This window comes from Podarcis liolepis, assembly GCF_965112155.1.
Source record: "Podarcis liolepis genome assembly, chromosome: 2".
Lineage (NCBI taxonomy): Eukaryota > Metazoa > Chordata > Lepidosauria > Squamata > Lacertidae > Podarcis > Podarcis liolepis.
In genome coordinates, this window is record NC_139555.1 from 114,896,010 (window position 1) to 114,910,286 (window position 14,277).

The 14,277-nt window shown below is 44.1% G+C and overlaps 1 protein-coding gene across 3 annotated transcripts in view; it reads right to left on the reverse strand.

Moving 5' to 3' along the window:
- Nucleotides 1–14,277, reverse strand: part of NOTCH4 (notch receptor 4) — a 100,742-nt gene that overhangs the window by 50,934 nt on the left and 35,531 nt on the right. The window lies entirely within an intron of this gene.

Genomic DNA, 14,277 nt, shown 5'->3' on the forward strand with positions numbered 1-14,277 from the left:
TCAAATGAAACAATTTAAATCCAGTTCAGAATTGAGTCCTTCAGGGTGAATGGTCTTAAACCTAAAAATGAATTGAGATTCTTTCTGTCGTAGCCATTTTTCATGATCTTGTCTTTTGTCGGTGGTTTTCTGATTCACCCACAGTACTGTGAACAATAAATCCCTATCAGAATGATTCTGCGATATAAAAATGCTCAACCAGAGGAGCTTCCAAGACAGCATTTCGGATGCGGGAACCATGTTCCCCTATCCTTACTCCAACTGCACGAGTGGTGGAACCAACGTACAAGAAGTTACAGGGACACCGGATTAAGTATACGACATTTTTAGTGGGAAGCTCAGAAGCAGGACTTCAGCACAGGATCACTCTCCTCTCCTGTGGTTCCCAGTAATTCCTGGTTTTCGGAAGCACTGCTGTCTCCCGCAGTGGAGAGGGAACATGGCCATCATGTTTCATAGCCACTTTTGGCCTTATTTGCCACGAAAGTTCCTCCCCGCATTTTTCACTTGCCTTAACTCGGATGATTAGGCCCCTGGATCATGGCCTCAGTGCAAGAGAAGATCATCGTCATTATTTTATTTATTACCTGCCTTTTACTAGCAGGTCCCAGAGCGGGTTACAACAATTTGAAATTTGGAGCACATATTGCTGTTGGCATTTGTCTTTCTCAAGAGACAATGGAGTGCGCCTCCGGGGGTAGAGCCAAACGGCTGTGTTAGCAGCGCCCAAGTGACCTCCGTGGGGCACAAGGCTAGGCAGTGTGTTTGGAGGTCCTGGGCTGCCCAGAGGATAAGACACACACCCCTTCTCGTCCTCGAGAAGGAAAGCAGAACAAGACATTTGGCACCAGCTTGGCTGCAGGAGTTGCCAGAATGAGTCGTATGAGTGGGACCCCACTCCAGATTTGTTTAGGGTTTACTCCTTAGCCTTTTATTCTACCAAAGGTATCCCACAAGGCAACAGAGGTTTGGGACCAGAGTTTTCCTTCTTCTTGTGCTACCTTTTCCAAGCACAATTCAAAGTGTTGGTGCTGACCTTTAAAGCCCTAAACGGCCTCGGGTCCAGTATACCTGAAAGAGCGTCTCCACCCCCATCGTTCAGCCCGGACACTGAGATCTAGCTCTGAGGGCCTTCTGGCGGTTCCCTCACTGCGAGAAGTGAGGTTGCAGGGAACCAGGCAGAGGGTCTTCTAGTGCCTGCCCTGTGGAAGTTTCACCCGTCCAAGCAGCCTGTCCACATCCTCGGAGGTAACAGACAACTCAGTGTGCAGAGCCCTGCTGAGAATAAACACCGCAGTAGCAAGCAATTGTCACGACTTGTCCACACCCAGGCAAATGTATACATATTACCTATTCAAAAATCAGCCTTCGTCAGCTTGGCCAGAACGTCCCATCAAACTACCTGGCCCACAAGGGCACAGGTGGCAACTATCCAAGGCTTACAGGTAGCTCCAAGGTCTGGCCCCAGAGCCCAACATCCCTGGCCCCAGAGATAAGCACAGCATCAAAGCCAGCCAATTAGCAACTGCATATGCATATGTGAGGTCATTCTTGCAACAACTACCAATTAGTTATGGCACAAGAGATTGGCACCCAGGGGGGCAGTGCAGTGCTCCGCCTGGGGGCGATTTTGTCACACACACCCCGGTCAGGGATAACATCCAGGGCGGACCACCCACACAGCCCCCCCTTCCTATATCCCTGGTGTCAGAGTGATCTGTCTGAAGTGAAACAGAGAAAGATCACTAAATGTTTATAGGGGAAACCTGTGCAGGAACAGAGAGAATACTGCTGAGGTGAAAGTAAAAACCTTTCGTAAGAACCGGTAAGACAATTCAAGTGAGAGCGTACCTGTGTTTGAATAAGCAGATTATAAATATATTCTTCTCAGTTACGTGTTTAGGAAAGTAAAGTACTTTTGAGTAGAAAGAGCCTGGACATTGTAGAGTCTGCAAAAAGAAACTAACACCTAGAAGAGCTATATAGCTTCCTATCTGTAAGCAACTCTCTTACTTTGGATATCATCAAAATTCACACAGAGAGACTTTAATGTATAAAGGTTGGGGAGTTGAGAGGTGGGGAGAGAGAGTGGGGGGAGGGGGTAGTAAACTTTAATTATTTTACAGAGTCTACATTCAAGGTTTTTGTATTAATGTGAGATGGGTAGGTTCTCTTTCTATTCATTTATTAGTATTTATTGGCAGTGGGAAAGATTGGGGCCCCCAGGGCACAGTTGGTTGCTTTCAGTTGACTGCAGTAAAGGTGGTGGAGGCTGAACCATTTGGAGGAACAGACTGTTGCAATTCTTGGAAAGGGATGGAAAAGAGCACGGCTACATCGTGGTTTGGTTCTTCAAGTACTTGTCGTTAAAGTTGTTCCGTGGAATTCCTGATGTGGACCTTGTGTGGAAATGAGTTCTCTCCATCACAAGAATAATTTTTGAAGCTTTACTGCAGACCAGTCTTACAAAAAGATAAACACGATAAAGTAGCACGTTGCAAATAATGTTCAGTCGTTTATGTAATTCAGTCAGCTTTCCTCTCTCTGGTCCCAGATGGAGATCCTAAGCTTCTTCTTCATTGCATAACTTATTTGCAACTGCTGCTGCTTCTCCTAGCCATCTCCAGCAAGCACCCACTGACTTCTGCTTGTAGGGCAGCAGCTGAAGAAGGAACAAAAAGGGTTTTCTTGTGTGAGTTTCTTGTGGCTGATTAGCTGCTCTCCCTGTGCAAAGGTCAGAGGGGGCAGGGTTTCTGTTGAGGTAGGTGATTAGCTGTGGGAGGAGCTTATCAGAGCTTGTAGGGCAGCGGCGCCATCTTTTAGATTTAGGGGAGCTAGTCTCAAACGTTGTTGGGGGAGACCTAGGTTTTTTGGGGGGAATTATTTGTCCTGTCTTCATGCTATTTATGACGGAGGACCGCTGTAGTCACCCCCAACGACACGTTCTCAAGATGGAGGGTGAAGGAACAGCTGCAGTCGCCTGCGGTTCCTGCGCAATGTTTGCCATCTTGCCAAAGGTTGCAGGCAGCTTTACCTGCAGCAATTGCATGTTGATTGCCCTCTTAAAAGACAAAGTCCAGCAACTGGAGGAACGTGTAGCTACGCTCCAAAGAATTAGAGAGCTGGAGCTCTTCTTGGAAGCAACAGAGAACACAGTCTCCACCAAGGAGGAGACAGGGGACTCCCCTGAGAAGGAGGCTAGTTCACCAACACAGGTGCCAGATATATGGAGAAACGTGACTCAAAGAAGTAGGAGGCCCAGGGTTCGCGCTGATTGTTTAGAAATACACAATCGCTTTGAGGTCCTCTCCCCTAGCATGGAAGACGAAGAGCAGACTCCATTTGAGGATCTCTCCCTCATTACAGTCGATCAGGTATATGAAGACGAGCAGCAAAGTCAGTACTCAGGGAATGTGCAGGCGACCTTGGAACGGACAGCTCACAGAAGAACTACGACCAGACCTAAGAGGAGGCGTGTAGTGGTGATAGGGGATTCCCTACTGAGGGGAACAGAAGCAGTGATCTGTGGGCCTGACAAGATGTCTCGGGAAGTGTGATGTATCCCCAGGGCTAAGATCCAAGATGTGATTGAACGACTGCAAGGAATCATAAAACCCACTGACAAATACCCCTTCCTCTTGGTTCATGTGGGAACCAATGACACTGCAAGCAATAGCCTCCAGAAGATCAAAAGAGATTACGAGGCTCTGGGCAGGAAATTGAAGCAATTAAATGCACAAATTGTCATCTCATCTGTCCTCCCAGTTGAACAACGTGGCCCAGGGAGAGAGGGGAAAATAGTGGAAGTGAACAACTGGCTTCGCAAATGGTGTAAACAGGAACAGTTTGGATTCTTAGATCACGGACTGCAGTTTCTTGAAGATGGACTTCTGGCAAGCGATGGGCTGCACCTCACAACGGTTGGGAGGAATGTTTTTGCCAAAAATCTCAGAAACCTCATCAGGAGGGCTTTAAACTGACTAATGTGGGGGAGGGAGACAGTGCTCCTGAAGGTAGGAGTCTATCAATTGATGAAGATGATCATCCAAATGTCATAGACCAAATGGGGCAAACAGCACGCAGACCTAGTGGTGAGAGGAAAAAATCCTTAAATAAGAGACACGGGGGAATGATTAATGGACTTCAATGTCTGTACACTAATGCACAAAGCATGGGAAATAAACAAGATGAGCTTGAGCTCTTGGTACAGCAAACTAAATATGACATAATAGGCATCACTGAAACCTGGTGGGATAAGTCCCACGATTGGAATGTAATAATGGAGGGATACAATCTATTTCAGAGAAACAGACCAGACAAGAAAGGAGGAGGAGTGGCGTTATATGTCAGGGATGTGTATACCTGTGAAGAGATCCAAGATTTAGAACCTCAAAGCCAAAGTGAGAGCATTTGGGTCAAAATTAAGGGAGAGAAGAATAACAGAGACCTCATTGTGGGAGTTTACTATAGATCCCCAAGCCAAACGGAGGACATAGATGATGCCTTCCTGGAACAGATGGCCAAGCATGCAAAAGGAAGGGAGATAGTAGTAATGGGGGACTTCAATTACCCGGATATTTGTTGGATGTCAAACTCAGCCAAGAGCATAAGGTCAAACAGATTCCTCACTGGCCTTGCAGACAACTTCATTGTCCAGAAAGTGGGAGAAGCAACAAGAGGAACAGCCATTTTAGATCTGGTCCTAACCAATGTTGATGACCTGGTTAGTGGGGTAGAAGTGGAAGGATCATTAAGCGCGAGTGATCATGCTCTTCTGAAGTTTACTATACAGCGGAAAGGAGCAGCCAAGCATACTAAGACTCAATTTCTCGACTTTAAGGAAGCCGACTTCATAAAACTTAGGGAAGTGCTGGGTGAGATCCCATGGACAGTAATACTAAAAGGAAAGGGAGTTCATGATGGCTGGGAGTTTGTTAAGAGGGAGATAGTAAAAGCACAACTTCAGGCAATACCAATGAGACGGAAACATGGAAGGTGCCTAAAAAAGCCAGGGTGGCTATCTAAAGAACCTTTAACTGAGTTAAGATTAAAAAAGGATGTGTACAAAAAAATGGAAAAGGGGGGAAACCACCAAAGAGGAATTCAAACAAATAGCCAGCACGTGTAGACACAAAGTCAGAAAAGCTAAAGCACAGAATGAACTCAGGCTTGCTAGGCAGGTTAAAAGCAACAGAAAAGGCTTTTATGGGTATGTTCGTAGCAAAAGGAAGAACAAAGAAACAGTGGGGTCACTCAGAGGAGAAGATGGTGAAATGCAAACAGGGGACACAGAAAGGGCTGAACTCCTCAATGCCTTCTTTGCCTCAGTCTTCTCCGATAAAGAAAACAATGCCCGACCTGAAGAATTTGGAGCAAATGATTCAGCAGAGGAAACACAGCCCAGAATAACTAAGGAGATAGTACAAGAATACTTGGCTAGTTTAGATGTATTCAAGTCTCCAGGGCCAGATGAACTGCATCCAAGAGTATTAAAAGAACTGGCAGATGTGACCTCCCTGCCAATTTAGATACAGTGACTGAACTGGAGACCCCTCGACTGACTTCAGGTCCAGTGTTGGACCATTTCGATCGGATACTCCCTACTGATGTGGATAGATTCCTCCAAGTTGGTAGGCCCACCACCTGCCTCCTTGATCCGTGCCCGTCTTGGCTGATTAGGGAGTGTCCAGATGTTGCGCGGACCCCCCTGGTTGAAATTATCAATTTGTCCCTTGACACGGGGACATTCCCAGGGGCACTGAAGGAAGCAGTGGTGCGTCCACTCTTAAAGAAAACTTCATTAGATCCCTTAGACCTATCCAATTACCGCCCAGTTTCAAATCTTCCATACCTGGGTAAGGTAATTGAGAGAGCGGTTGCTGAACAGCTTGGTAGGTTTCTGGAGGAAACATCGGCATTAGATCCATTTCAGTCCGGTTTCAGTCCTGGTTTTGGGACGGAGACGGCTCTGGTTGCCCTAACAGATGATATCCGTAGACAACTGGATTGAGGCGGGTCAGGACTGCTGATCCTTTTAGATTTGTCAGCAGCCTTTGACATGGTCGATCATGATCTTCTGGACCATCGCCTTGCAGACGTGGGGATACAGGGCATAGCCCGTAACTGGTTGTGCTCTTTTATCTCTGGTCGGGGACAGAGGGTGGCACTAGGGAGGGAAATGTCGTCACGCCACTCCTTGGTGTGTGGAGTGCCGCAGGGCGCAATTCTCTCCCCAATGCTTTTTAACATCTTTATGCGCCCCCTTGCCCAGATTATCCGGAGCTTTGGGCTGGGCTGTCATCAATATGCTGATGACACTCAGCTCTATCTGCTGATGGATGGCCACACCAACTCGGCCCCTTACACACTGACCAGATGCTTGGAAGCTGTGGCTGGATGGTTTCGTGGGAGCCGATTGAAACTAAATCCTTCAAAGACAGAGGTCCTATGGCTAGGTCAGGATATCATGGGGATGAGGGACCAACTCCCTTCTCTTGCGGGGGCCCAATTAGTGCCATTGCGTTCCGTTAAGAGTTTGGGTATAATCCTTGACGCCTCCCTTTCCATGGAGGCGCAAGTCACAGCAACAGCCAAGGCGACATTTTTCCACCTTCGCCGCATCAAGCAGTTGGTCCCTTACCTTTCCCGCCACGACCTGGCCACAGTGATCCATGCGACAGTCATCTCCAGGCTTGACTACTGTAATTCGCTCTATGCGGGGCTGCCCTTGAAGTTGTCCCAGAAACTCCAGCGGGTACAGAATGCTGCAGCGAGGCTCCTCACGGGGTCTCTGCCATGGGAGCATATTCATCCAGTGCTTTTCAAGCTGCACTGGCTCCCGGTGGAGTACAGGGTCAGATTTAAGGTGCTGCTTTTGACCTTTAAAGCCCTTCACGGCCTAGGACCCTCGTACCTACGGGACCGCCTCGCCTGGTATGCCCCACGGAGAGTCTCAAGGTCCATAAATAACAACACCCTAGTGGTCCCAGGCCCTAAGGAAGTTAGATTGGCTTCAACCAGAGCCAGGGCCTTTTCAGCACTGGCCCCAACTTGGTGGAATGCTCTGTCTCATGAGACCAGGGCCCTGCAGGATCTGATTTCTTTCCGCAGGGCCTGCAAGACAGAGTTGTTCCGCCTGGCCTTTGGATTGGAGCCAATTTGATTCCTCCGCCCCCTTTTTCTTTTTTCTTTTCCTTCTCCTGCAATGAGGCTTCATTTTAATATTTTAATGTTCCATTATTTTAATGTTGTATTTTATTTTTGTTTTTAAGTTGTAATCACTCATCTTGTTTTTATTATTGCTTGTAAGCCGCTCTGAGCCCGGCCTTGGCTGGGGAGGGCGGGGTATAAATAAAAAATTATTATTATTATTATTATTATTATTATTATTATTATTATTATTATTTCAGAACCACTGGCAGTCATCTTTGAGAATTCCTGGAAAACAGGCGAAGTCCCGGCAGACTGGAGGAGGGCAAATGTTTTTTTTTATATAAAATTTTTATTGGGTTTTCACATTTTATATAGACATTACAAACACACAAAGACAAACATGTATAGTTTCAAATCCTTACTTTCATAACCACATTCTCTGACTTCCCCACACCTCCCCTTCATACATCCTAATTCCAATAGTTAGTTCAGCAAGTTCTTATCTCTTATCTTTACAATATTAATATCATTTTTTAAACTTAGTTCTTCTTAATTAACTAAATTTAACTTGTACACATCAATTATAATCACTACATCCTTTCCAAAGGTCGACCTAAGTTCCCTTCCACAAATTTTCCCATTTTTATATTAATTACTGAACATAATAACTAAACATAAAAATCATAAAATTATACTCCTTTTGGATTCAAAAACTCTCACCCCCCCTCTTTCCCAGTTTCGATCCCCCAAAAAGGTATCCACAATATCAGTTCTTAGCCTGGATTTCTCCAGGCAGACTGGAGGGCAAATGTTGTCCCTATTTTCAAAAAGGGGAAAAGAGAGGACCCAAATAATTACCGCCCAGTCAGTCTGACATCAATACCAGGGAAGATTCTGGAGCAGATCATTAAGCAAACAGTCTGTGAGCACCTAGAAAGGAATGCTGTGATCACCAATAGTCAGCATGGATTTCTGAAAAATAAGTCATGTCAGACTAACCTGATCTCATTTTTTGACAGAATTACAAGCCTGGTAGATGAAGGGAACGCAGTGGATGTAGCCTACCTTGATTTTAGCATGGCATTTGACAAGGTGCCCCATGATATTCTTGTAAAGAAGCTGGTAAAATGCGGTCTTGACTATGCTACCACTCAGTGGATTTGTAACTGGCTGACTGACCGAACCCAAAGGGTGCTCATCAATGGTTCCTCTTCATCCTGGAGAAGAGTGACTAGTGGGGTGCCACAGGGTTCTGTCTTGGGCCCAGTCTTATTCAACATCTTTATCAACGACTTGGATGATGGACTCAAGGGCATCCTGATCAAATTTGCAGATGACACCAAACTGGGAGGGGTGGCTAACACCCCAGAGGACAGGATCACACTTCAAAACGACCCTGACAGATTAGAGAACTGGGCCAAAACAAACAAGATGAACTTTAACAGGGAGAAATGTAAAGTATTGCACTTGGGCAAAAAAAATGAGAGGCACAAATACAAGATGGGTGACACCTGGCTTGAGAGCAGTACATGTGAAAAGGATCTAGGAGTCTTGGTTGACCACAAACTTGACATGAGCCAACAGTGTGACGCGGCAGCTAAAAAAGCCAATGCAATTCTGGGCTGCATCAATAGGAGTATAGCATCTAGATCAAGGGAAGTAATAGTGCCACTGTATTCTGCTCTGGTCAGACCTCACCTGGAGTACTGCGTCCACTTCTGGGCACCACAGTTCAAGAAGGACACTGACAAACTGGAACGTGTCCAGAGGAGGGCAACCAAAATGGTCAAAGGCCTGGAAACGATGCCTTATGAGGAACGGCTAAGGGAGCTGGGCATGTTTAGCCTGGAGAAGAGGAGGTTAAGGGGTGATATGATAGCCATGTTCAAATATATAAAAGGATGTCACATAGAGGAGGGAGAAAGGTTGTTTTCTGCTGCTCCAGAGAAGTGGACACGGAGCAATGGATCCAAACTACAAGAAAGAAGATTCCACCTAAACATTAGGAAGAACTTCCTGCCAGTAAGAGCTGTTTGACAGTGGAATTTGCTGCCAAGGAGTGTGGTGGAGTCTCCTCCTTTGGAGGTCTTTAAGCAGAGGCTTGACAACCATATGTCAGGAGTGCTCTGATGTTGTTTCCTGCTTGGCAGGGGGTTGGACTCGATGGCCCTTGTGGTCTCTTCCAACTCTATGATTCTATGATTCTCAAGTCTAAGCTTCCTTCTGTGAGAGCTCTGTAGCTTCTGTTTCCAGCAATTATTTACTAGGAAAGACTGCAAGGAAGGGGAAAAAGAAAGGTAAAAAACATTCCCCCCACCCTGGACACTGTAGGAGCTGAATGAAAATAGCCCTGTCTGAGTGAATAGCTACTGGAGAGTATAACATGGGGTTTAGCTGTAATGCTCACCTGCCTCTCTAGACTGGTCTTTTCTTGGGGTCGGGGAGCCTGCAAACCCGGAATTATACTTCTGGGTTTTTGCCTCTCGCGTGTGCACAGAAAAGCTCTAGCGTGCCGCAGAAGCAGTGCCTCTGCTTGCGGACTTTTTGGGTTGCGCACGGACCCCCGGAACAAATTAAGTTCATATCTGGAGGATCCACTATAACTGTAAGCTTAAATTCATGCTTGATGCATCTGACAAAGGACATTTCCAAACAATCTCTGTTTTGGGGTGGGATTCAGTCACACACAGGAAAATTCAGGTTGCATAATTAAAGCTGCATTGGAGTTCTTGCACAACACACTTCCTCAAAAGACTGCAAGGAACAAAACAACCAGGTGGGGGACCCCACCAAACTATATAGTGGAATACGTGAGAATGAATTTTTTGAAAGGGACCTGTGCTTTATTAAAGTTTTATGAACCGACTACCAGCAAAAACCCATTTTGAACAACAACAAAAGTAAATTATGAGCATGTGGTGGTCCCGGGGGGGAAAGGTACTAATACTGTAGCCGAAGTTCAGTCCAGAGTCACTAGCCGGGTAGACGATCACTAGATGAGACGCGAGGTCCGAAACAGGGAGCCGGGCGGGGGAACAGGAACGCTGGTAGGGCAGCAGCAGGAAGCCAGGCGGGGAACAGGAACACTGGTAGGGCAGAAGCAGGGAGCCAGGCGGGGAACAGGAACACTGGTGGGTCAGCAGCGGGCAGCCGGGCAAGGAACAGGCACACCGGGAGTGCAGATCTAGGTCTGGGTAAAAGCAGGTACTCCACAACAACGTTGCTCCCGCAACCTGGGACCGGGCTGCCTGACCTTTATCTTCTTCTAAGGCCGGGGGCGGTCCCGGCCCCCAGGAGCCCCGCCTCTCCTGGCCTTAAGGCGAGCACTCCTCCTGGGAGAGACCAGTTCCCTTCGCCTCTCTGCCCTAAGCCTCTGCAGTTCAGGAGAGGCCGAAGGGTTACTGGGCCCTGGGGGAGGCTCACCTGTAGGCACTGAGTCCTCCAGTACCTCTGGGGCCAGAATGGTTTCACCTGGTGCCTGCCCCTGAGGATCTGGCACAGGTGCAGGCTCCTCAGCATCTAGGCCTTGCCCCACTTCAGCCGGCCCTGGAGGCGGGGACTCCTGTGCCGGCTGGGATTCCTCCGGTTCACTCTCAGACTCGGAATCCCAGGCCATCACAGAGCAACTGGTCGAAAGGAACCCAAACCAGCCATGTTCACAAACCGAGGAATTGTAGGTGGGAATGATGCACTGACACAGGAAATCCAAGTAAAGAACTATAGGCCGATTTCGCTGCTAAATAATGATTATAAATAGTTTGTGAGTATATTGGCAAACAGACTGAAAAAAATATTGAATTAAATAATTCAGAAGGACCAAGCAGGTTTTTTACCTGGCAGACAGATGAAAGATAATATAAGGAATCTTGTTAATATAACCGAATATCTGACTGCCAGAAATGAAAAACAGGCGACGTTAATTTTTGTAGATGCAGAAAAGGCCTTTGATAATATATCCTGGGAATTTATGTTAAAGAATTTGGAATTAATGGACACTGGACTATCATTTCTAAAAGGAATAAAAGCAATATACTCTGAATAATGAGCAAAACTGATAGTAAATGACATAATAACAGAAAATATTGAGATTATGAAAGGTACAAGACAAGGGTATCCATTATCACCATTGTTATTCATATCGGTACTGGAAGTCTTCCTAAGGACAATAAGGAGAAATGAAAAAATAAAAGGAATTTCAGTAGGTCGGAAGGAGTATAAAGTGAAAGCCTTTGCAGATGACTTAGTACTAACAATAGAAGAACCAACAACCAGTGCTAAAGAAGCGCTAGAAGAGACAGAACAATTTGGGCACATAGCAGGTTTTAAACTGAACAAAAAGAAAACTAAAATGATAGTTAAAAATATGAAACAGGAATTGGCGGAAAGGCTGCAGCAACAGATTGGTATAGAAGCAGTTAAAAAAGTTAACTACTTCGGAATTTGGTTAACGTAAAAAAGAAAGAAAGATATTTTTCAGAACAATTATATACCGGTGTGGAATGGAATTAAAAAAGATCTAGACGTATGGGGAATGATGAAATTATCATTTTGGGGAAGGATTTCAGCTATTAAAATGAATCTCCTACCAAAAATGCTATTTTTGTTTCAATCAATTCCAATAATCAAGGGGGCAGCAATTTTTAAAGATTGGCAAAAAGTAGTTTCAGGATATATCTGGCAGGGGAAGAAACCGAGAATTCAATATAAGTTATTAACAGATGTTAAAGAAAAAGAAGGCTTCGCCCTGCCAGACTTGAAACTGTATTATGAAGCATCTTGCCTCTGTTGGTTAAAGGAATGGATGTTGTTAGAAAATACAGATTTGTTAGATTTGGAAGGTTATGATAATAGATTTGGTTGGCACGCATATTTATGGTATAATAAAACAAAAGTCCATAAAGGATTTGGAAACCATACATTCCAAAGATCTCTATTTGAAATATGGGATAGGTATAAAAACCTATAAGAACATAAAACACTGCAGTGGTTATCTCCATTAGAAGCAATGAGTGTGAAAAAGATAAATATGAGTGAGAACTGGGTTACTTATGGAAAATTAATACAAAAAAGAAGGGAGTAAATGGAAAATGAAGCCATATGAAGAAGTTAAAGAATATGTGAATGATTGGCTGCACTACTGCCAAGTCAATTAAATGTTTAAACAGGATTTTAAGGAAAAAGGATTTGATGAAAATAAATCAAAATTTGAAATATCGAGTATTAACTGTAAAATTTTGTCTAAAACGTATAAATTGCTGCTTGAATGGCATTTGAAAGATGAGGAGGTAAAGTCGGTTATGATACATTGGGCCAAAGATTTTGGGTATAACATACAGTTAAAAGATTGGGAAAAACTGTGGAAAGAAGGATTAAAATTTACTGCATGCAATGCCTTAAAAGAAAATGTGATGAAAATGATGCATAGGTGGTATATTACGCTTGTGAAATTAGCTAAAATGTATAAAATTAGTAATAAATGTTGGAAATGTAAAGAAAAAGAAGGGACATTTTATCATATGTGGTGGGAATGTAAAAAAGTGAAAATATTCTGGGAAATGATATATAATGAGATGAAAAAGATGTTGAAATATACATTTTATTAAGAAACTAGAAGCATTTTTACTTGGCATTGTAGGAGATGATATAAACAGAAAGGACTGTAAATTGTTTTTATATGCAATGACGGCATCAAGAATATTATTGGCACAAAAATGGAAGAACAACTACTGATAAAAGAAGAATGGAGGATTAAATTGATGGACTATGCAGAATTAGATAAACTAACCGGAAGGATTCGAAACCTGCGGGACCAGAGATTCTCAGAAGACTGGAGTAAATTTACGGACTATTTGAAAAGTAATTGTGATGAACAGATCACGCTAGTAGGTTTGCATGAAGTTTTGTGATTTTTTTGAAATATTGCAAAAAAAAGACAATGAGGAGAACTATTAGTTAAGGATAATTAAGGGTAATACAAAATTAAGAAATGCATTATTAGTGATAAAGAACGGAAAATCATCAGAGGCGTAGACGGAAGTCCAAAAATATAGTATAAGATGAAAAGTTTTGTTGTATAAATGTAGGAATTAATATGTTAAAAACTAATATGTGTGTGTGTGTGTGTGTGTGTGTGTACACATGGGAAATCCAGATCCCGCTGTCTTTTCTGAGCAATTTGCAGCATTTGCAGTCCAGAATCCAGATTCCAAGATATCAAGATTGAAAGTCTTCAGATACCTCTTGAAAAAGAGAGGATCGCCAAATAGCATGGCCCCCAAGAATGTAAACAAACACTGCCAAATTATTTTTGACACACCCAGAGACTTGACAGTCATCTTCACTTCCCAGGAAATCTGGGAAACCTGAGTGGAAAACTCCATACACTTATATGGTTTGTCCGGGTGTGAATTTGCTAATGAATATTAAGGTGTCCACTCCTTCTGAAGTCTTTTCCAAATTCAATACATCTGTAGTTTTCATTGTGTGTGTGTTTGTTCATGTGTTCTAAGTGTTCCACTTTTAATGAAGCTCTTTCCACATTCAATACATTCAAATGGTTTCTCCCCCATGTGAGTTAGTTGGTGTATTCTAAAGTTTCTACTTCCACTGAAGCTCTTTCCACATTCAATACATTTAAATGGTTTCTCCCCCGTGTGAGTTTGTTGATGTTTTCTAAGGTCTCCACTTCCACTGAAGCTCTTTCCACATTCAATACATTCAAATGGTTTCTCCCCCGTGTGAGTTCGTTGATGTTTTCTAAGGTCTCCACTTCCACTGAAGCTCTTTCCACATTCAATACATTTAAATGGTTTCTCCCCCGTGTGAGTTCGTTGGTGTATTCTAAGGTGTTCACTTCTACTGAAGCTCTTTCCACATTCAATACATTTAAATGGTTTCTCCCCTGTGTGAGTTTGTTGGTGTATTCTAAGTGTTCCATTTCGACTGAAGCTCTTTCCACATTCAATACATTCAAATGGTTTCTCCCCTGTGTGAGTTCGTTGGTGTATTCTAAGTGTTCCATATAGACTGAAGCTCTTTCCACATTCAATACATTCAAATGGTTTCTCCCCCGTGTGAGTTCGTTGGTGTATTCTAAGTGTTCCATTTCGACTGAAGCTCTTTCCA